This window comes from Camelus bactrianus, chromosome 16, assembly GCF_048773025.1.
Source record: "Camelus bactrianus isolate YW-2024 breed Bactrian camel chromosome 16, ASM4877302v1, whole genome shotgun sequence".
NCBI classification, from domain to species: Eukaryota; Metazoa; Chordata; class Mammalia; order Artiodactyla; family Camelidae; genus Camelus; species Camelus bactrianus.
In genome coordinates this window covers 5188649-5210177 of record NC_133554.1, presented here as the reverse complement: position 1 = coordinate 5210177, position 21529 = coordinate 5188649, and the positions used below count along the sequence as shown (strand labels likewise).

Genomic DNA, 21529 nt, shown 5'->3' with positions numbered 1-21529 from the left:
GTTTTCTTTTTTCAATAAGAAGTTTCCTTCAGAAGTTCTATGTTTGATATATGCATTTGTTAAGACATTTCCTGTATAAGCTGCATCGTGCTTACCGTAGAGGGAAGCAGTCACTCTAGTGATACCACAGGCAGAATCCTCAGGCGTGCTGCATAACGTAACAGTCGATTCCAAACAGATGATCAGTCCTTCCACAGAATAACTAGACCACATAAAGTTTAAATGGTCATGAGATGAGATGACATATCCAGCCATACCAAATTTGCATAGGCAAGAAAACATACGCATAGATAAGTCAGATCCTACTTGTAAAGAATTAAATTGGAGCAGACCCAAACAAGACAAACTGTGTCATACCCACCAAGCGCCCCCCAGGGCTGACAAAGATAAGGCTTGCCAATTTATACTAATTCTTTGCAAAGAAAGTTCCATGGTTCATTTTCTGACAGCTGGTACAATAAAGATTTAAAACTCTGAATAGGAGGGAGGAGGTGGTCTCCATCTGTGGTCATTACCTGATCCTGCTGATTTCAGCTGCCAAGACCAACTCCATAGGGCACATTTTTTTTTTATCTTTAAAAATCATTTATTATAGAATATTTCAAACCCAGAGAGGAGTGCAGAAAATAATATAACACCTATCCATGTATTCGCTGCTGCTGTTTGACAAATGTTAACATTTTGCCATTTGCTTTGGATGTTTTAAAAATAAAACTTTACAGAAACGCTAAAGTATCTGTAAGTATCCCACACAATCTTGTCTCCTTATTTTTTAAATGTGTTTTTCATGCTGCGTGCCTTTGCAAAATTAGACCACCTGCACATCTCATATTCAGGAAGCTGCCATATAGAAGTCTGTCTTCAAAACATACTTAACATACTTGGTTAGTAGAGTTAAGCAGTGATGCTAATCCACATTTTGCATAACTTCACAAATCATTAAGACCACCTTTTTCTTCCTTTGTCTCAGCAGATCTTCCTGTTAACCGTGGATCTTGCAAGTTGTAAGTGGCATCATCAGATTCCTGGAAACAACACCTGAGGCAGCCCTCAAGGCTGGTGAAGATTCTGGTCACCCGTGTGTGCTGGGGGTGAGGGAGAGCCTACAGCGCAAACAATTTTCCAGCACCACCAGTTGTGTGTCCTACCGTTCAACTCAATTTTGCCACTGTCTACCTGGAGAAAGCACCAGGTCCCACAGTTCAGTCCTACAAGACTGCCCCCCACCCTCTAATCCCAGTTTTAGATGCCATTCACAAGTCCAGGTTGTCACTTCAGCTTATGACTACTCAGCTCTAGGCTGGAGCTTCCAAAGGCCCTTCCTCCGGTTAGTGTAACCGGCCAAGAGCAGCTCACAGAACTGAGAAACATTTTACTCACTAGATTGATGGTTTATTACAAAAAGATGTAACTTAGGAAGAGCCAGGTGGAAGAGACACATAGAACACGGTGTGGGGAACGGGCTCAGGGCCTCCACGCCCCCTCTGGGTGCACCATTCTCCCCAAGTCTCCGTGTTTTCACTGACCTGGAAGCTCTCTGAACCCTGTCCTTTTGGGGTTTTCATGAAGGTTCCATTACGTAGGAATTATTGATTAAATCATCGACTATTGTTGATCGAACTTAATCATCAGCCCCTCTAGGGGTGGGACTGAAAGTTCCTACCCTCTAATCACACGTTTCGTTACCTTGACAACCAGCCTCCATCCTTAGGTTACCCAGAGACTTTTTAAAAGTCACCCTATTAACAAGAGATATCTTTTTGGAGGAATGATGTTTGCAGAGTCCCTGGGAGTTGGAACAGCAGAGGAGGGGCCCCCTGGAGGGAGCTCTGGTCATGGGGGCAAGTCAAAGACTAAGTGCCTAAGATGGGAGGAAGACGGGAGGCCATATCCTGACCTCTCTTTCCTCCATTTTTCAGTCTCCTGCCCCTATTTCCCATCCATTGAACCCCAACAGAAACCATATGGAAGGAGATCCTGGGGCGACGTGGGACACAGAGCAGGGCAGGGGAAGATGGAGAAGGAATCTGCTGGAAATCGGTGGAGAGGAGCAGGCAGATGGAGAGTCATCACATGGAGCTGCTGTCTGGTATGAAGCTCTGCTTCCAAAAGAGGAAAAAAATTCAGTAACTGTCACTGTGTGGGTTTAGGACAGATTATTCCAGCAGGCACGTGCTAGGCAGGAAATCACAGCCCAGAAGGAGATCCATGCAAGGTCCCGGGTCTGACCCTGGAGAAGATGGGCCTGGGTGGTGCTTCCGGAGGAGAGGCTGCCCGAGGTTTGCAGCCAGGCTTCTGGTATCACGTGTGACCTGTCTGCATCTAACTTTTGGTCACTTCCGGTGGGTCCCCTGCCCTGCCTGTCAGGGTCATGGAGGATTCTCCTGGCGTGTCTCTGTCCCTGGCTGAAGGGGCTCGTCACTACGGTTGAGGAAGGTGGTGAGAGCAGGGTTTACTCTGAGTAGGTTTGGAAAACTCAGAGTAAGAGGTCATGTTAAGAAGTCATGGTCCTGATGGGGCCACCCAGGCATGTCCACACCGTTGGAACCTGCGGAAAAGGAGAAACTCATTTTATCTGCAGAGAGTAGACCTCAGTGCCCTGAGACAGTTCTTCAGGTTTGCAGGGCTAACTAAAAATCTAAAGCCACAATTCCCCATCTTCTGTGTATCTCTCCCAGGGAGGACAAGGTGCTCCTATTGGGAAGCTAGAATCCTTTAGAATGTCGTTCAAATCCCAGGACATGAACTCATTCCTGCCACTTTAATAGGTCTCTTTCTGTCCTTATTGCTACCTTTATGTCCCTCCTGAACTACTACCGTGGCCTTGTCGCTGGTTTTGATGTCTCTGGTGTGGTCCTCTGTCTCCTTCTCCAAGCTGCAACTGGAGAGATCTTCCCAAAATGCACGTTTCATTAAAGCACGTCCTTGCTTAAAACCTGTCAATAGTTGACCATTGAAGATTCTAGCAGCTGCCCTAGCACTGGGCCACCACCCACCCTCATTCTCACTCAGCATTTCCTGAGTCAGCTCTCCCCTCACCACACACATACCCACCACCACACACCATTTATTTCTATGTTTCAACCCTACTGGCCATCCCGCCTCCTTCCCAAAGAATATACGGCCTCTTGAACTTTCTGACTTGGGTATCACGATGGAGAGACCCCATTTCATTCCCCTGGGTTTCTTGTATAAACATCTTGGAAGAAAGCTGCCTGAAATGTTTGCTGCAAATGAAGTGTGTGGTCTTCTCATTAGCTTCTTTCTTTCTTTTAATCATCCTAAAAGGAGTCTCGTAAGTCATGCCTAGGCTTCAGCGCGGATGCAGAGTAATGACGCTCATCTCCTGATTTAGCAGCACTCCTGGGATTTCTCCCCCTCGCTGCAGGGCGCAGGTGCACTGCCTGAGAGCAGATCGCGGCAGAGGCTTGGAGACCAGGGCTGTCCTGTCGATGCCTTCGAGTGGGAAGGCCGGAGCGAAGAGATGCGTTCAGAGAGCTTTTCAAATATCAACAGAGAAAGGAGATTAGAACAGGACACAGGGTTCAGACTGACATTTTATTTGATTATTATTGACTATGTAACCAGCAAGTAAAGAGGGAACTCTTGTATTCATATATAATAAGGACTACTGATTCGTAGAATAAATCATTTGGGAGCCTCAAAAATTTAGTGTTTTTTTTTTTTTAAGTTAGTATAAAACCTTCAGGGGCCACGTACTGTTCTACGTGCCAGGGAGCAGAAAAGTAAACAAGACGAAATCTTTTTTGAAAAGAACTACAAAAGACAAAAAAAGATGAGTCTGTGCTGTCATAGGGCAGGACTGGGAGAAAACAGACAAATAATTATACGATGTTGGGTCAGTTAATGATGAGAGATGGGATGGAAAATAGAGCAGAAGTGAAATGATGGTAAGTAAGTGGTAAGTAAGTAAGTACGAAGTAAGGAGGGCCAGAGAGACTGTTTATAAGGAATAATCAGGAAGAGCCTCTTGCAGGAAATGAAGTGGGTTCAAAGACCCGACTGCACTGATGGAGGAGGCCATACAAATATTCAGGGAAGTAGCGTGCTGGGAAAAGGAACAGCGGGGGCCAAGGCCTTGAGATGTTCAGGGAAGGACAAGGAGGCCAGCGTGGCCACAGGCCACGAGCAGGAACAGTGACAAACAAGACCAGAGACACAGCTGGAGCTGAGGTCCCGTCAGCCTGGAGGGCCGTGGTAAGGATTTCGGATGCTGTTGGGTCAAGGGAAGCCACTGGAGGACTGAGAGCAAGGAGGGACGTGGTTGGCTGATGTTCCCGGAGGATGGCTCTGGCTTCTGTGCGTGGAGAACTGACCTCGCGGACAAGACAGGGGAAGAGCAGCTGGGCCACCAAAAAGAGGATATCACAGGCCTGGGTTTGTAGGCGCATTATTCCTAAAAGCCCAAAGTAGGAGCAATCCAAATGTCCGTCAGCTGGTGCGTGGAGAAACGCAGTATCATATATTCATACACTGGAATGCTATTTGGCAATTAAGAGGGACAAACTGTGGATGCAGGTTACAACATGGTTGAACCTGAAAGATGTCAGACTATTGCATGATTCCATTTATATGAAACCCAGAGAAGGCAAAGCTGTGTAGCCTGAAGATGGACGACTGCCTGGGCCGAGGTGGGCAGGCAGGAAGTTCCTCGGGTGACGGAGCTGTTGGACATCTGAATTATGGATGTGATGGTCCCACAACTCTATACATTTACCAAAGTTGACTTTCTCACTTACAGTGGGTGTATTCTGTGGTGTGCAAATCATACCTCAGTAAAGCTGCTACTTTTTTTAAAGATTTTTTTTTTGAGAGTACTGCGTACTAACTGCGACTGGGAGACCTGATGAGGAGACTGAGAAGCGGGCATGATTGGCGAGAACGGTTGTACCTTCCGTCTGTTACCTTGAACAGATCAGCCCATGCTCTTCCTGCTTCTACAGGTAACACGTGCTCATGTCAGACAACTTAGAAAGTACACACAAAGAGAAAGAAAATCACACAGAATCCAAAGACCACCGTCATTCACGTTGCGGCCAGCGCAACCTCGGAAAATGTTTGTAACCTTCCGACTGCCGTATTTCCAGACTTTTATGTACAAAGGGAATTCCTGGAGGTGGCCCCAGGAATCTATATTTTTAACAAGCCTCTCCCGGCAATTCCAAGGATTTATCAAGGTTTAAGGACAACCACCCTAAAAGAAAAACATGGCTGTCCCAGTGAAAATGCTCTTTTGCATAAAAAAGAAAGAGGAAATATCACAGATGGGTCTCCAATTTAGAATGTGCACCACCCCCTGCAGGATGGAGGTAATAGTGAGGCAGAGACTGGTGAGATAGATGGTCACAAACCCACTGCTTCCTTCTGTCACTAAGTTGAATTACATTTCCCAGCCTTCCTGACAGGTGGGAAGAGGACGTGCTATGTTGTTCTGGCCAGTGACGTGTGGGCAGAGAGAATACTGGCCACGTCCGGGCTTGGCTCTACATCTCCTGTGGGGTCCTCCACTGTCACCCTCTTTGGTCTTTGGCCATCATGACACAGAACATCTGGATGCGTCCTCAGCCTAAAGAGATGATGGTATAATCAAAGGGAGAGAGGATTTACAGTAGCTGGGAAGAGAGAAAGCCCTGTTTGTTCACAGAGAGCTCTGCCTTATGAAAAGCAAGGGAGAGCCGCTCCCCAAATGCGGAAAGCCATTGAAGGCGTGCTTGGCCCCACCTCGGTCTAGTCTGCCAGTGGGTGCCTCTGTGGCCCCTCACCCCCACTCCAGAAATGTGCTACTCAAGGGACTTTCATAGTAAATCCAACCAGGAAAATTATTGCCAGGAAGACAACATGTCAGAGAAGGAAAGGACGACCACAGGATATGTTCAAAGGGATAAAGGAGGAGGTAAAAGTTAAAAAAGAATATAGCGCCTCCAACAAAAAGAAGTTTGGGGAGACGCTTTTGGCAGAACTGTAGGACTGTCTCCAGCAGAGGAGCTGATGTCCACCTGCTAGGCACGGGGCCAGCTGGTTTCTAGACTGACTGGTACTGCATCATTCCGATTGGTCGGTGGCAATGACACAATGTCCTAACCGTTGATAAAGACTGTGAACATCCCTCCTGGATGGGAAGAGAGGGCGTGCAGAAAGCAGGCAGAGTCCCTGGCAGGCCCTTTCAGAGCTGGGAGCATTCAGAAGGCAGTGGGACTGCTGGAGGAGCCCCACCAGAGTCCTCGGACTGCATTAGACGGCGCTGTGAGGGCTTGACGATAGAAAGCGGCCTTGCTCAGTCACGGGGGGCTCCCGACCTTCTCAGCCCGTATGCTGCCCCCCTCCGAGCTCCCTTGGTGGAAGAATGCAGTGTGCAGTTCCTTGATATCAAGTGCGTGCAGGGCAGTGAACCGAGAGGGGCCAAGTAGGAGAGGCCTTTTGGCTTTCAAAATAATGCAGCCATTTAAATCACCAGATGAAGCCAAATGGCTTAATTCTGATCATTCTTTGGAGTGCCTAGAAAGTACCCTGTGGTGGCATGAAAAAGACCAGGGAACGAGGACTCAATGGGAAAAGCCCCTGTACTCAGACTGCCTTCCAAGACTTGGCAGCAATAACTAAAAGACAGAAATCATTAGTCTCTTTCTCTTTATTTCCAGATCATTTGCCAGTTTTCCCAACACCATTTGTTGAATAATCTACCCCTTACTTACTGATCTGAAATGCCAGCTTCATCATGAAACACATTCTCATATGGTCTTGGATCCACTGCTGAGGTCTGTACTTTGTTCCTTAGATTCTCTGGAAAGTGCAGAGTTTGAAACGTATCTTTTAAATCAAACGAATCAGTTACATTATTCAGATCTTCATCCTCCCTATTTTGCCTGTTGATCTGTCAACGATGTAAAGAAACTTGGTAACTTCCTCACCGCCATTCTAATTCTGTCCATTTCTGCACGAATATCAAATATTTTGCTTTTATATATTCTGATGCAACATTATTGCCCAGACAAAAGTTTGTATTAGCGACATAGTCACTGTGAATTGTAACTTTTGTCAAAACAAAATGAGATTTCCAGTTTTAAAATCATAGGCACAAGGTGGTTTGGTTTCCATTTCTTTTCAAAATCATTCCAAACAACCAAGAGAAACTGAAACCTTAAATTGCATCTTTGATGAAACCAGAAGACTTCTACAACCCTAAGCAATACTGCTTACGAGAAGAGGGAGCATGAATGGATGGCTGCTAAATAAGTTAGTAATGAGAGAAAGGTCCACGCACAACTTAGTGATGAGAGAAGGTCCATCCTACTTACAGCAGACAGGAAGCCGATGAGAAGCAGGCGGCACTGCCTGGCTGAGCGCCGGGAAGCCTTGGGAATTAGAGGAAGCAGATACCTAAGAAGCCAGGGCTGAGGTAGGGCTGACAACTGGAGGATTATTTGAAAGTTTTATGAGAAGCAATTAGATCCAACATCCTCTACCCTATCCACACTATCCTACAGAGTCAGCAGTTATCCCCAATATAAAGCAAGGGACAAATACTTTTTAACAATTGAAACTGACAGCCTTTAAACTCAGACTCATTGACGGTAGAGTAGGGCCAGGAGAGATGGAGAACCGAACACAGGAGAATTAGGTAAAAAGTCTGTTCATAGAATGATGAGAACATCTTCTACCAGCCTCAGAATTCTGGGATCTAGGCTGCAGAAACTAAATCCTTCTGCATGGCCAGGGAAAAGACCTACTCCCTAGGACATTTGGTTCCCAAAGGAAAAGGTAGGTGGCCACTTGTTTACCATACAATGAAGTCAATAGTTTCCATTGATGTCGATGTTAATTAGTTATTTAGTGCTTCACTCTTAAATATGAACAGGAGAGAATCACCAGACCTTGAAGAAGACTCCTGATACAAGAAGAAAATAAAGAAAAACAAAAAAAGAAAATCAGCAGGAACTAAAAATAATACAAGGAGTTTTAAAGTTTAATTTCTTAAATTTTAGAGAAATTGTAATTAGCATCCTCAGAAATAATAAAATACGGCGCATCTGTGAAACAAGTATAGGATGTTGTTTATAAAGGGGACAGAGGGCAGCAGTCAGAGAACTAGAAGCAGTCTTTGGAAAATGGAAAATGTGATAACCACAGTGAAAAGTTCAGTAAAGAGTTCGGAAAGTTGAAGAGTCTTCAAGAAATTGCAACAAAATGATAAAGAAATAGATAAGAGCAAAGAATCCAATTCTTAATTTTGTCACGAAAGTGTAGGGGAAGATATTACCAAAGGAACAACACAATGAACCTTTCCAGAACTGAAGGATAGGGGCTCCCAGATCACTTCCTCTCAGATGCTCAGCACAAGAGGTGATAACATATGTCAATTCATGCCATTGTGAAATTGCAGAATACTGGGATAAAGAGAATAGCCTAAAAACATGGAAGGCGGGGTGGGAAACAGGGCACAAAGATCAGTAGTCAGAACGGCACTGGATTTCAAAATATCTTACAGAGCTTTTGATATTTATGGGAAACGTTAGCCACAAGTTCAAGAGGAAAAAAAAAATAAGCAATTAAAAGTAATGAGACAAGCTTTGACTCCAGGCAAAACAAAAAGATGCACAAGAAAGAAAATGCTCATTTGCTGGTTAAGCTGTTAGCACTGTTTACACAGAGACAGTAATAAAAACACCTGTGACAGGCACTGTCGGTTATCTTGCTGATGTCTACACTCCTTTCTTCCTTATATCCAAACCTCAATTTTGTCCAGGCAGCAATGTGCCTATCTAAAAATCCTTGTATGTTAGGTCGCCTTGCAGCTGGAGTTGGTTGTATGACACAGAGCCTGCTACTGGGACATGAGCTAAGGGTTTCTAGGAAATTTTTCCTTTTCTTCTCCGCTCTGGTTTCCCTTCTTCCTTCTTTTTTCCTCCTACCTGAAGCATAGGTACAACGTTGGAGGTGCAGCAGCTACCTTGTGACCATGAGGACAAAAAAAACACAAGCCAAAAATGGGAGAACAGAAGGAAAGAAAAAAAAAAAAAAAAAAGAGCCTGGGCCCCTAAGAACATCATAAAACCATCACATCAGCTCTCAACTGCCTGAAAGCCAGTTAGGTGTATTTTCTGTTACTTGCAGGCAAGCCAAGCACGTTCCTAACGGACACAGTCCTGGATGTGGACAGACGTCCACACTGTGCTGTGACTCCATCAGAAGAATGAGAGCAGGGTAAGATAGGTGTCAAAAAGCCCTTTGCTGGCATTATAAGAAGTCAATATTATTGACCAAGTGAGGTCGGTTTACATCCGTTAATTTTAGAATGGAGCTACATACAAGAAACAGCCAAAAAAGGTGAAAAATGTTGCCTTTAGAGTATTGGATGGGAGTGAGGGGTAACGAGCTGATATATTTGTTACATACTTTTAGAATTAAAAAAAAAATGTACACTGTGCCCATGTTTAACTTTTTTTAATTAAAATTTTAAATTAATTAAAAAGTAAAGCAAAAACCGTTTCACAGAATGTCTTTTGTCTTCTAGTAATATGGGAACATCCACTTTCCATATTTTCCCCTTTTTAATATTTCAGCCATGTCTTCTCCCATGCTGTTACCTGAGTCTGTTTGGATCATTTTATTTTAGGTGTGTAGACTGTAGACAGTACATACTCGGGTTTGGGGTTTTGACCCCGTCTGTCTTGTCTTTTAATAGGAAAGCTTGATCCATTTGCTTTTATTGATACAACTCCTAGGTTTGATCTTTTTTCTGTCATCTTTTTCTGTGCTTTCCACCGTTTAATGCTTTCTTTGCTTTCTGGCGTGATAAATGGATTTAGCATTTGGAGAGACGTATTCTGTTTAAAGCCGTAACTGATTCTTATCTTTAAGGTTTTTCAAAAGTGCATTTCAAAGGGCATGTCTTAAACTGCATTTCCTTAGTAGTCTGAATCTGGACCAAAACATTAATCCATCCCAATTATTATGTTTAAAATAGAACATAGAACTTTTCTGCTTTTTATCTTCTTCTCTTCTCTCTTATGATTCACAGTCACCTGTTTTTCACAACTTATTTTTGAGATGTTACCTTCTGTCAACTCATTCATACTTTTATTCATATAACAAACCTTGTTCCATATACTGCACTAGGCAAGAAGTTTGGAGAAAGGGACACAGCTCTTGCCCTCTAGGCACTTGAAAGCTACTAAGGAAGCGGTGGTGGGCCAGGGAAGTGGCGTAGCAGATGTATGCCAGTGCCATGGAGGAGAAACTAGGAGAGGCATGCAACCTGGACTGGCTTCTCAGGGAAGACTTCCTGGAGGAGGCGACACTTGAGCTGAATCTTAGAGCATGATGTTGATTACTGAGTCCAGGACTGGGGAGAGATCTTTCCAGCAGAAGGAGCAGCATACATATAGAGAAAAGGAAGTAAGAAGATGCCTTGGGTTGTGGTAACTAAACAGCTCAGTGTTGCATAAACGTGGTGGCCAGTGAGAAAGGAAAGGGTCAGAATGGTGCAGTGAGAGATCCACTCACTTGGTCACAGATGGCCGTGAATGTCACTCTCAAGAAGGATGCTACCCAAGAATCCTAAGCAGGATGCAAATGGGATGCAGGGTGGGGGTGGGAGGAATGAGGAGAGAAGGTGGCAGACCTTCTTTGAGGATACTTTATAATGAAGGTGATTAAAATAAAGAGGAAGTGATGGGACAGGACAAATGGGTATAGTCAGGAGACCTCGAGACCGTGACCTTGGAGGGACAGCAGGGAGGTTACCGCTCCATGTGCTGCTCCAAACTCTGGTCCACTTTTCTCTCCAGCTCCAGGCAAAGCTCCATTGGAAGTGAAATAAGACTTTCCAGTTTATACCATGAAGAAATACCAGTTCTGAGGTCTCACTGGTCACAGCCCAATGGCTTGGATGAGCCGTCTTTTGAGGTGCAGGAGATTCAGGCAGAAGAAGTTGGGAGAAGGTAGAAGTCACTTCAAGCCCAACTTCCTGAGGCCAACGAGGTTACAGAGAAACTAGGTAAGCCCCCTTCTCCCTGCCTCAAATCCTCACCCACCCGTTGTGAAGTCTTCCATCTTTTAAACAGAGACAGTTTAATAAGGTATGGCAGTGTTAGGAGTTACAAGCAGAAACGTGGCTTCCTAGCTCAGCCGGGTTTTGCAGGGTAGAGCGATGTGGTCATGGACGCGGCAGCTGAGCAGCACATGAGCACAGGAGAGAGGAAGCCTTGAATTTGGTATTCCCAATACTCGTTATTGTCCTATGGTCCTTGGGTGTTTTGTTCTATCTTTTTCTTTCTTTTTCCTCTTTGAATTGCAGTTTTTGAAGTTTCTATCGATGTCCTCAAGCTCCTTGATTCTTTCCTTGGCTGAGTCCAGTTTGCCGAGGAGTCCGTCAAAGGCAGTCTTCATTTCCGTTATGGTGTTTTGATCTCTAGCCTTCACTTTTGATTCTTAGAGTTTCCATCTCACTGCTTACACGACCAGTCTGCCAATCTGTTCTTGCATGTTGTCTACTTTTTCCATTAGCGCCTTTAGAATGCTAATCATAGTAGTTTTAAAGTCCCAGTCTGCCAATTCCAGCATCTCTGCCGTATTTGAATTTGGTTCTGATGTTTGCCCTGGCTCCTCAATCTGTGGGATTTTTGTTTTGTTTTGTTTTGTTCTGTTTTTTGCCTTTTAATATGCCTTGTCATTTTGTTGTTGTTGTTGCAAGTTTGATGTGATACATTAGATTAAAGGAACCCGGTACTGGTTCCTGCAGAGTTTTCTCCTGACCTTCAACTCCAGTGGAGTGCGATCTTCTGTCTACCTGTCTGTCTCTTCCATTTTGGGGGCCAAGGTTTGCCCTATGATGTCAGTATTCTGATGAATCTAAGAAGCGCTGTTGACTTTCAGTCTGTTCATCTTTGCTCCTGTTGTGTGGATGGGAGGCATGACTTCCAAGTTCCTAACATTTGGACCTGGAAACCCAAAGTCCTTGATTTGGAATTGTATTCATCAGAAGTTGACAAACAATATTAAGGAAACTGGTTTTAGAATTTTAGAAGGAGAGCTTTTAGGGATGTCAGGAAAGAATGAGGCCTTTGCCTTCAAAGGAGGATTTGCTTAGCTAGTTCCAGTCTCTTCCCTACAGACACAGTGAACTTTAGAGGACTCTCCCTTCCATTTTGCAGATAAGCACCTGGAGGTTCAGAGAGGTAAAGTGATTTTCTCATGATCACACAGCCAATAATAGATCTGGGGCTTGAGTCCAGGTCTCCTGATAAAAAGTTCAGGGTCCTTTCCAGGGCCCATATGTCTCCCGGGTCTATGCTTCTGAGGGTCCTTTAACCTTCGTTTACAGAGATGACAGTCACGACCACAGAGGATCTGGAGGAGGGGTGTGTGTGTCCTTATTAGAGGGGAAGATGGGGAGGAAATACTAGAATGATTCAGAACCAGAAAGAAACGCCCCAAGAGGAGGAAGAGGCATTTTGAAAAGGAAAAGGGACTTGGTGGTCACAGGAATGTGAGAGTCCCCTTCCCTCTGACTCCCCGGAGCTCGGCACCCGGCCCCAGTCTGACAATTGTCTGCACGCTGATGCCCTCTAGTGGTCTGAAGAGAGACATCCTTTTCCCAAAGCTGGCTGCCCTGGAAACCTGAAGCTTGAGCCCCTGGGAGGGAAAGAAAAGTGTCCCTCCTCTCGTCCCTCACTTTGTTTCAGAGATTTGTCCAACCAGGTTTTTTCCTCTTTTACCCTTTAACTTCTTTTTGTTAAGCAATCCAAAGACTTTTAAAAACACGCGTAAAGGAGAGTGTTACCCCACACGGAGAGCCACATGTACACAACACGTGCGGGGGTGGGGGGAAGGAAGCCCTCGAGATACACACAGACACACCGGGATGTGCCTCCTCAAGTGCACACCGCTGGGCGTGGAGGGGGGATGAGGGCAGTGCGGGTCCTACAAGTTATGAAATTCGGGGATCTCCCTTTGAAAAAAAAAGAACGCAAAAGCACAGATACAAAGTTAAGCACAGAGCTTTGGAAGCGGCCCCTTCCTCAGCTTCACGGTGAAGAATTCTCACACGCACATACCCCTCTGCCTGTGCACACGCAGAGAGGGAATGAAGGAATGAAGCAGGGCTATTTTTAATTTTCACCATTATCCCTGAAATCCGATCTAGACTGAGAATGGTTCACTTCAGTGACGTCACGTTGGCAGGCTGTATAATCATTCTTTTGATGTTCCCATGGTTTAAAATGTTTCTGGAATTGTTCCTTTTAATTGCCTTGTGGCACATTCCTTGGGACATCATTAGTAATGACTTCTGTCACTTAGCAGCGTGTGTATGTGTGTGTGTGTGTATGTGCAGTAGCCAAGTCCACACAGACAAGTACTAAGCTGGATACGCTAGCAGGCTGATGTTGGTTTTGGTCAAGAGGAAAGGGTCTTTTTAAAAGCGATCAAACTCTTCTGCCCTTTTGTCGCTTCTGTACTCTCCGGGAATGATGTTTCCCTGAGAAGGAACTCCAAGATGTTTTTAGCAATGAAGCAGTCACTGGACTAGGTTTCGGTGTGGGGTAACCATGAGACTCTGCGTCACAGCCCTCCCACCGTAGGAGGGACGCAGACAGGGGCCCAGCTGCAGAGCTGGGGAAACCACTTGTGCACAAGGAGGCCAGGCTGCCCACAGGCTGCTCCCAGCCCAGACCCGTGTGCAGCGGGAACACAAGGCAGACCCCTGCCTGCCTGGCGGGGCCCCCTGTGATGGCCAACTTCAGCACAAAAACATCCCCGGATTTTACTGAACCTTTGATAGACTACGTGGCAGTTTAAGGTATTTCCATCAAACTCTGCCTTTCCCTGTCCTTCACTCACTGTCAGATTTGTGTCACAATCTGATGACCTCACTCCCAGCTTGTCTGGCCTGCTCCCTATTCCCCCTGCCACACACAGGCATTTTTCCTAAAAACCCTTGCCCAGTTCATCCCGTCTTGGTTTCTGCTCCTTGGAGGACCAGACCCAGCTTTCCAGTGACCACTTCAAAGAACAGCATCCTCTGAGTTTTCTCTGATGTCTGTGTAACTTTGATAAGGAATCTGGCCCCCTGTTTTTCATGTTTGACTGACTACTTTTAAGCCTCACCCCACCCTCCACCCCTTGTATTGCACCTCTGTGGAGACTGATAAGAAAGCTCCTTGGCACCAGCAGGAGAGTGAAACCCTGCTAGTGCCTGCATCTTCCTGGGAGCTCTCACCCTGGCCCCTTTCCTTATCTGCCCTAGAAGCCCAGGCCGGGCTCCCTTCCTCCACCTCTCAAGTTATCTTCCACCTACTTGAGAGGCTTGCCCTGCTCTCTCCCCAGAGACCTCAATTCTGTAAGTCATAAACCTTTTCATACCTTCCCGGTGAATGTGCAGCATTGTTGCCGGAGAATAGGTTCTTGTCTCACCAAGGGAAGACTTCAAAAGCGGGCCATAGTGGAGTGAGAGTGGATGTATTCAGGGAGAGACAACACTCCACAGACAGAGCGTGGGCTGTCTCAGGCGGCAGGAGAGGCAGCTCCAGGGTGCAGGGTTGTTAGTTTTTATGGGCTGGGCAATTTCATATGCTAATGAGTGGGAGGGTTATTCCAACTATTTTGGGGAAAGGGCAGGGTTTTCCAGGAATGGGGCCCCCACCCACTTTTTGGCCTTTTATGTTCAGCATGGGACCTGTGTGCCTGTGGGTGTGTCATTTAGCAGCTGATATATTACAATGAGCATGTAATGAGGCTCAAGGTCTACGGGACGTCAAGTCTCCTGCCATCTTGGGCCAAGTTGGTTCTAACACGTTTATGTTCCATCCCCAATTTCTGTGTCATTCTTTTAATGGTTGTGCCCTGCCCCCTTCCCTCCTGTGTCAGCATCATCAGTTTTGACATCCTGGGAAGGGGGTTCACATATCTTTGAAGGATGGTCATAAGAGTAACACCATGTTGTCAGTGGCCAAATATCGGAATTGGCTCCTTGGCTCCAGACTGAAAACAAGTGTTGCTGAGTAGCCCACCTTCTCAGCTGAGAGGATCGCCAACTGTGCAGTCAGCCCCCTTCCTTCAGGGCATGTGGAATGATGCCTTTCAGTAAAGATAGTACCACCCACCCACTCCTCACACACAACTGTAACATAAAAGGAAGGCGAGGGGGAGGGCAGGTGGCATTTTCAAGGAGTGTCATGCTTGTGAAAAGTAGCTCTTGCCTTTTCAAACCCGAGAGAGAGAGCAACCAAGAGCATCCGTCGTAACCAAGAGAATCAAGGAAAGTGCCTGAACCCTCTCTCCCTCCACTCAGTTGGGGACTGGAGATCATCTTGTCCCAAAGGTGACCAGAAGAAGCCTAGCGCCAGAGGTGATGGAGGACAGAGGAGATGACTGAGACAGGGTGTGTCAGTGGGGGAGCCATGTGGTGAAGATGTATGTTTCCCGAGCAGGCAGGAAGTAGAAAACTCTAGACAGCTTGAAGCTACTTCAGCCTACGGGGCTGCTCGCGTGGTGTGGGGGACCCATAAACGAGATGGGACGGTAGACAGCCTGGAGTGGGTCCTGGGAAGAGGAGGAGGAAGACATCGCAACTGGGAGATGAATCCAGGGTAACGGGCAAGGGCAGGGCCACCTAGGGGTCTCTGAAACACTGACAGATCTCCGTGAAATCACCAACATTCTTCTGGAAACGTGACACACAGGGAGACTCAGTGGCTACTGGCTACCCAGTGTTAGAGGGGAGACAGCAGCCAGCTTTCCCGCTGGGCAGCCCTCTCCCTCCCCGGGGCCCCAGCATCAGCTTGGTGTGGACCGCCCTCTCTGTTCCACGCCCCTAGCTTCGAGGCTGGCCCCGCGGTAGTGGGGGGAAGAGCTGGGGGTGGGCGAGGAGGACTTTGGAATGATTGCTGAAATTACCGATTTTAAAAGAAACAATATCGAGTCTGAAAAAGGAAACCAGACTGATAGAATCACCCAAAGGGGCCGAAAAGTTATGGAATTCACCTGGGATGTCGTGAAGGGAAGCCACCATCGAGTGAAGGGGGAAAAGGAGTCGGCTGCAACCTGAGTAATAGCAGAAACTGGAAAAACAAATTGATTTTGTGTTTCTATTCCGGTGAGTTAATATCCTTCTCTAAATCAGCTACATACAATTTTTAAAAACACAAAATCGATCCTTAAAGGAAATAATTAAACATCACCTGTAATTTCGTACCTGCTTTATATATATATATATATAATATATATATATATATATATATACACACACACACACCCATAATTAATTACTTTCACATTTTTAAACAATGTTAATTTAATGCAGTAGTTTATGCCCCATATTTCCAGCCGCTGTTCTTAAGCCCTCATTGTTCTCTGCACCTGGAATATCAGTCCTCATGCTCCAACTCCTGTCTCTCAACATAAAATCTTCTGTTACTCAAAAAACTACCCTTTTTTCTCTCCCTTCAGAGTCTAGGGAAGAGAACGCCCTTGGCTAGAAATTTAATCTAGCTCTCTCAGGAAGTAATTACGACCCCCTGTTAGGTCCTTGTGTAGTCACGAGAGCCGTTCTTAAGAGGCGTAAAGCTGGAAAATGGGCCCGTTTCTTATTTCCAACAGGCCCTAGGGGGTCACATTGTGAAAGGGTGGGGGCACCTACACTGCTCAAAAGTAAATTATATAAGGTGTTAATTACACGTAGAGAGGAGGCTTTGAAAGCTGTGGGGATGGGAGGAACATACTTCTCTTCCACCTAATGGGTTTAGACTGTAATATCACTGATAATTAATATTTATCCTTGGGAAGTGTGTATGTGTGCATGGGGGAGGCAGAATTGGAAAGAAACCCCACGGCTTCCCAATGAGCTATGGACAGAACAAGGAGGTTGGTCTGCAGCTCACTAAGGCACTCAGTCCCCTGGGGGCTGGGATGGGAGCGGTGGCATCACAGCCTGGACTTGCGCCAGAGGCCGCCGTGATTCTCCGGGGATGTTGTCTTAAACGGAACCACTCAGCGCCGGGCGAGTGTCCTGTCGGCACAGAGGGAGGTGGCTGCTCCGTAGAGATCAGTCTCCACAGGGAGACAGACAGGCCTCCTGAAACATCAGGAGAGAGTCCCGGGACGGAGAGGAGAAGAAGGGCGCTCACAGTGAGGCCAGACCCCCAGACCGGGGGGCACCGCTGGGAGCTGGGGGTGCCCACAAGGGCGTCCCCTGTGTGAGTTTGACTTTGTGAGCTTTTTTCCCTTGTACTAGTGTGAAAATCATATTAAGGTTTTAAATATCTGTTCTCCTCTATTACATAAATGTCCTTTGGTTGCTGTAATCCTACATAACGGCTGAGATATATATACACGCACTATATATATATGAACGTATACCGCACACACACATATACATTCTATGTATGTAAAAGAGCGGTGTTAGGAAGGACAAAGGAACAGACTAACGAAGGCGGACAGGGCCTGCCCAGTTCACTTCGGTGAGTGGCTGAGCCCAGGGGGAAGCATCCCCGATGGGAAGTGCCTTCCAGGAAAATGTCCAAGAGCAGGAGTGGAGCTGGGCACTGCGGGAAGGGGGGCAGGATGGGGAGGCGGGGAGGCCTGCGGACCGAGCCCTCCTCCCTCCCTGCGTGTATGAGAAGAAGGTGACCTTTCAAAGTGGGAAAAGGCTGACGTGTTGGTTACTCTCTTCACTCCCCAAGGCTGTCTTTCAAATGCCGCATCCTTCGCTGAGCCTTCCTTGAGAGTCCCTCTCGCCTCCAAAAGCTAAGAGCCCCTGACTTGGGCCTCCCTTCGGGCTTTTACCAATGGCTGCTTTCAGTGAGAGTCGCTGGTAAAGTAACTCCTCATTGCCCGGGCCCCTTCAGTTTGCCTTCACGCCCCGCTGGCGCCCCCTCCACCTCCCACCCCTCTCCATCCTGCTGAGCTGCGTGCTCTCCAGCTTCCCTAGGCCCGCGGGGGGGCCCTTTCAGCAGGTGGGAGGGAGTCGGGATATTTGGTCCCCGAGTTCTTTCCCTTGGCGGTCACCTCAGTCAAGGTGGTTAGAGGTCACTGAAGGTCACTCCCCTCAAGGTGGTTGTACTCGGAGACTCCATCCCCTTCCAGGCCCCAGGGTCCTCTGCACGCCTGAGCTCTGTAGGCAGGTATGACGCCTTGGCTGCTACTAGCCAATGCTCTCCCTTAGCTCCCTGTGCTCCCCCGTCCATTCCTTTCTACGTAGTTCTTCCGTTTGCCCACCCAGTGCTTCCAGCTGGGACCCTGCCTGACACACGCCCTTACTAAATAAAGGGAACACGTACTAACGATGTTTGAACGGTGCTCATTCTGGACCCACGGTTAAAGTAGTCTTGCCTATCATAGGTGCCCAGCAAGCATTTGTCCAGTAATACTCCTGTCTCTACCTGTAGAACTGAGTCTCTCAGCCTCGGCACTGTCGACACTTTGGGACGAACGCCTCCTTGCGGCGGGGGCCTCCTGTGCCCTGCAGGGCATTTGGAAGCAGCCCTGGCTGCTGCGTTCCAGATGCCAGTAGCACCCCACCTGCAGCCACGGAGGTCTGCAGACATCGCTAATGCCCCCCAGGCAGCAAGGTCGCTCCCTAGCCGTTCACTCCTTTTGTCATTCCATCGTTCATGTTACAAAAGCCAATATCATTACTTCATAAGAAGAGTTCATAGTATACACGTATGTATACACACACACGCACGTGCATGAAGGCACACCTCCAGATCCACAAAGAAGAAACACGTCATAGTCACACAGTCTGACATATATTAATACACGTGCACACGTGAAAATGTATTTGACGTGGATTCTCAAAGTTAGGAAATCAAAGACACCTTGTCTTATTTTTAAAAACACACTATTATCAAGTGAAAAAGAAAAGAGACTCACTCACCTTTTGGAGATAACTTTAAATGAGGTTTCTTTGACCTTTACAGAGATTCGTGAGCTTAAATCTTCAAAAGATCACAGGCATAAGCATAAATGTGGCAGTGCTAAACAGGACATGAAATAGAAAATGATCAAAAGAAGCAAGGCGCTTCCAGGTACAACAGCGAGAACGCGGGGTCTGACGAGCGCCCTCCCGCCTCCCACCCCACCCAGACATTCGCTGAAACGGCCGCGGCGTGCGAGCAGGGGCACGGATTACGGACTCTATCTTGCTGCCTGCCAAACAAGTGTGTCAGGGGCCTCAAAGCTCTTAAAGCTCCTGTGTTGCTCTCGGAGTCTGATCGCAGCTTCATTCCGCTTCTTTCTTTCGCATCCATCGGCTTCCTTTCCAGTTCCTTTTCTCTCTCCCACCAGCGGCCACTGCGCCAGCACCGCCGTGTTGCACAAATCCAGGGGGGCACCATTCAGTTTATTTGGGAGCTTTCCTTTGCTAGCACACTCTCTCTCACTAGAGATAATAATAATAGTGCCAGGCCCCCTCCTCCCCCTGCCAGAGGGGCTGATGATAGTGTGGGGCTGTTTGGAGATGTCCTTCCGAGTCCTGGGGGTGTCCCAGGTAACGGAGGAGACTTTCCCAGGGCTCCAGTGCAGGGAACTGAGCCGCAGTCATTGGAAACTGTCCTAAGACTCAACTAGGCAGGTTAAAATGAGGTCACCGATTCCAACAGAGCTGGTCTCAGGGGCAGAGTCAGCATCCGAAATCACTGAGAGCAGCCATGACGGGGGCCAACAGGAGAAAGGTACGGTCAGTTAGAAGCCTGGCGTCATCCCTGGGCCCAGGGCAGCTCCAGAGGCAAGTGCAGGCATCTGTGATGGCCTTGTGTGTCCTTCCCCAGGCAGCCGACAAGAATGTGCTGGGTTTAAAGGGGCAATAACTTAAAGTCAACCACAATAACAGCAAGCAAATTAAGTGAGTTTCCACCAGTCAGATGCGCCCAGGTGACACTTGGATTTGAGACGGAGTTAAGAGGCAGGTGTGTGCCATGCATTTTACAGAGAAAGGTAAGGGCAACGGCTTCCTTTACATGGCAGTGGTAACTAGCTCTGCTCCCTGCTTCTCGCCCATAATTGTTCCTGGATATGCAACGTGTTCTATCAGCTTTTTCAAAGATTTTTCTAAGTGACTAAATACCCTTTAATAAATTCCTCCCTGCTTAAAGTAGCTAGAGAAGACAGTATGTTCTGCAACTACAAATGCAGTAATTCTTGGATTGTAATTCAAGCTCTGTCTGTGCGTGTGTGTGTGTGTGTGTCCTAAAATAACACACTTGACACTGACATGAACTTGGAAAACATGTGATTGGTGTTTGGGGGTCTTGTCCTGCGGCCAGCCCCCACTTGGAAGCAGGGGTGACTAACTTTCTTACTTTTTATTGGAGGAAGGATACAGTCATGGGCGAAAGCCTTAATCATTTGAGGCTATTGTACTGTGCAGTGTATGACAATACGCGTTGTGGCAATACAGATGGACTGGAAAACACTGATTTCCATTAACCTACGTTTTATGCTATTGAAGTTTAAGTCCCCTCTTACTGCATGACTCCATTTGTATTAAATATCCAAAATAGGCAAACCCATACAGACAGCGAGCAGGTTAGTGGCTCCTGGGGGCGGGGAGGAGAGGGGGTAGGAAGTGATTGCTTGCTAGGTACGGGGCTTCCTTCCGGGGTGATGCAAACATTCTGGAACTGGACAGTGATGATGATTGTGTAGCATTGTGAATGTCATGAAAGGTGAATTTTAGGTTATATGTATGTATTTTACCACAGAAAACAAAAGTCTAGTGGGATGCATATACACTTCAAGAAACTTGAAGAAAAGAATAGGTTATAAGCTTAACAAATTAAATGTTAAAGAAAAGTGGGGGAAAAAAACATAAAAGCAGAAATTGATGAAATAGAACTAGCCTACAGACGAGATCAGTAAAGCTCTACTCGGGGCAGAAAGGGGAGCCTAATAAAACTGACCCAAGAGAAAACGGAGGAGGACACAAACACATCAGGGACAAACCGGGGCACACCGCCAAGAACATGCAGACACTCGAAAGGAAGTCAGAGAGAATTACGAACAGCTTTATGTCAACAAATTTTAATTCTAGAGGAGATGAATGCAGAAACGTGTAATTTGTTAAAAATGACACAAGAAGAAATAGAAAATCCGAATAGTCTAATAACTCTTAAAGAAACCATAAAAAATTGTGAAACCATAATTTGAAACGTTCCACAAATGCAGTTGTAGAAGCAAATGGCTTCACTGGTAGAGGGCCGTCTTACACAAAGGTTAAGAGAGGCTGCTCCCCAGTTTGTTTCAAGAGGTCTGAATACCTTAACCCAAATACCCGACAAGGTCAGTACGAGAAAGGAAGATACTCATTTGTGAGCAAAGAGGCAGAAATCCAAAAGAAAATGTTAGCAAGCTGAAGCCAGCACTGTATATATAATATATGTGTAATAACTCTTTATCCAGATATATCCATTATATATCTAGATATATATATATATCTAAAGAGTTATATTTATCATTAGGTATTTGAGTTTATTTCAGGAATGCATGGTTTAATTAAACATTTGGAAATCAA

At 46.5% G+C, this 21529-nt stretch overlaps 1 protein-coding gene across 16 annotated transcripts in view; it reads left to right on the top strand.

The window, feature by feature from the left end:
* Positions 1-21529, top strand: part of ADPRM (ADP-ribose/CDP-alcohol diphosphatase, manganese dependent) — a 324587-nt gene that overhangs the window by 271146 nt on the left and 31912 nt on the right. For 7 of the 16 annotated variants that reach the window (XM_074342171.1, XM_074342169.1, XM_074342165.1 and 4 more), the window contains 2 exons: positions 974-6776; positions 10809-11017. The gene's annotated coding sequence lies outside the window, so the exon portion shown is untranslated. Of the gene's footprint in view, positions 1-970; positions 6777-10808; positions 11018-21529 lie in introns of all 16 variants that reach the window. The other 9 variants (XM_074342168.1, XM_074342158.1, XM_074342161.1 and 6 more) reach the window with 7 other exon arrangements.